The sequence below is a fragment of the Lupinus angustifolius genome, chromosome LG13 (genome assembly GCF_001865875.1).
Source record: "Lupinus angustifolius cultivar Tanjil chromosome LG13, LupAngTanjil_v1.0, whole genome shotgun sequence".
Lineage (NCBI taxonomy): Eukaryota > Viridiplantae > Streptophyta > Magnoliopsida > Fabales > Fabaceae > Lupinus > Lupinus angustifolius.
The window spans coordinates 13,783,913-13,785,400 of NC_032021.1; positions in this window are offsets into that span (position 1 = coordinate 13,783,913).

Genomic DNA, 1,488 nt, shown 5'->3' on the forward strand with positions numbered 1-1,488 from the left:
TAGGAATAATCGATTAACATGTAACATAATCGATTATCAATATTCTAAAATCTCCCTGCCCGATGGCCATAATCCATTATCAATATCAGAAGTCATAATTCTTTTAGCTAGTGCAACTAGGAATAATCGATTAACCTTTGGCATAATCAATTATCAGTGTTATAAAATCGTTGAATGGCGGAAAGTATGGGAATGCGAGTAATACAAGATAAAATACTTTAAAAAGGACTAATGTCCCAAAGATGAAACAAATACATATCACTAGAGCATAAGTAAACATTATCTACTAGTAGTATGGGTTGTTGGTGGTAACAGGATTACTTAGGGCCCTCCTGAAAAATCCATCGACTATTATATCGTTAAGGGCGAGGCCCAAAAGCTTATGTTTACCACGTAGCGAGATCGTCTGACCATAAGTAGCTTGGCCATTGGCCCGTCCAGGATGATTCAGCGATGGTTCATATTGGTGAGGATATTATTCCTCTTTTATGTTATGACGTAAGATCGGGCCCCACAAGAAGCATTGCTTTCGGAGATGTCTTAGGCTGGGTCGATCATGTAAAGATTTAATCGGCTAACCTCAGTTAGTGTGCATATTCATTATGAACAATGAAGTAGTGGAAAGAAAAGTTATGGGAAACGAATGAGCCCCGAGATGTTGAGAGGGACGGTGATGGTGGTGATGCGTCGGCAAAAGCCTTGAGGGAGAGTCTAGATGAGACGAGTTCCCTGTATTCCTAGATGATGTATTTTGTTGGATCTGACAGTTCTCACAACGCAAGCTAGACAATCTCTGACAACCCCTTTTTGCAATTAGGATCGATGAGAGGGATGCCTAGAAAGTGTTTAATATGAAGCCATCTTGTAATGGACAGTTCCATTGGAACAGATCGATCATATATCCTTGCGAGGAATAAGTTGGTGCGTTCAAATCGGCTTGTTATGGGACCTATACCCTCGGTTATTTCTGAATAGTTTATTGAGAGGATATTGGTGTAAGGATGGATGAATTAAATATAGCATTCATGTATTGAACTCATGGATATTGACCCCCATATCCTGAATTACAAATATCATTCATCATCCGTATTTATGTATGTGATAACATAGTATGTATATTATGTGTGTTATGTCTGGATGTGATATTCTGTATAACTCCACATCATCGATGAAAAATATTCATTAGATGCCTTACTCCCTTTCTTTCTTCTTATATTTTGATACACGTCTTTTTTCAGTTGAACAAATCATGTCGGATTCAGAGCTACCGATTCTCGATGTCCTGGGAGGAGGCAAGGAAAATTGATGGGGACCACTATACCTACACAGGCCCTTGTGGCCTGGAGCTGAAGTTGGTGTGTGATGGCACCACTATGCGCTTTCTATCTCACCATGCAGTCATGGAGACTTCCTTCACTCTACCAGGCCGAAGGCCGGTACCTACTATGTCATCCACCTAGTCTTCGACTCCTTGTGGACCAGATGTTG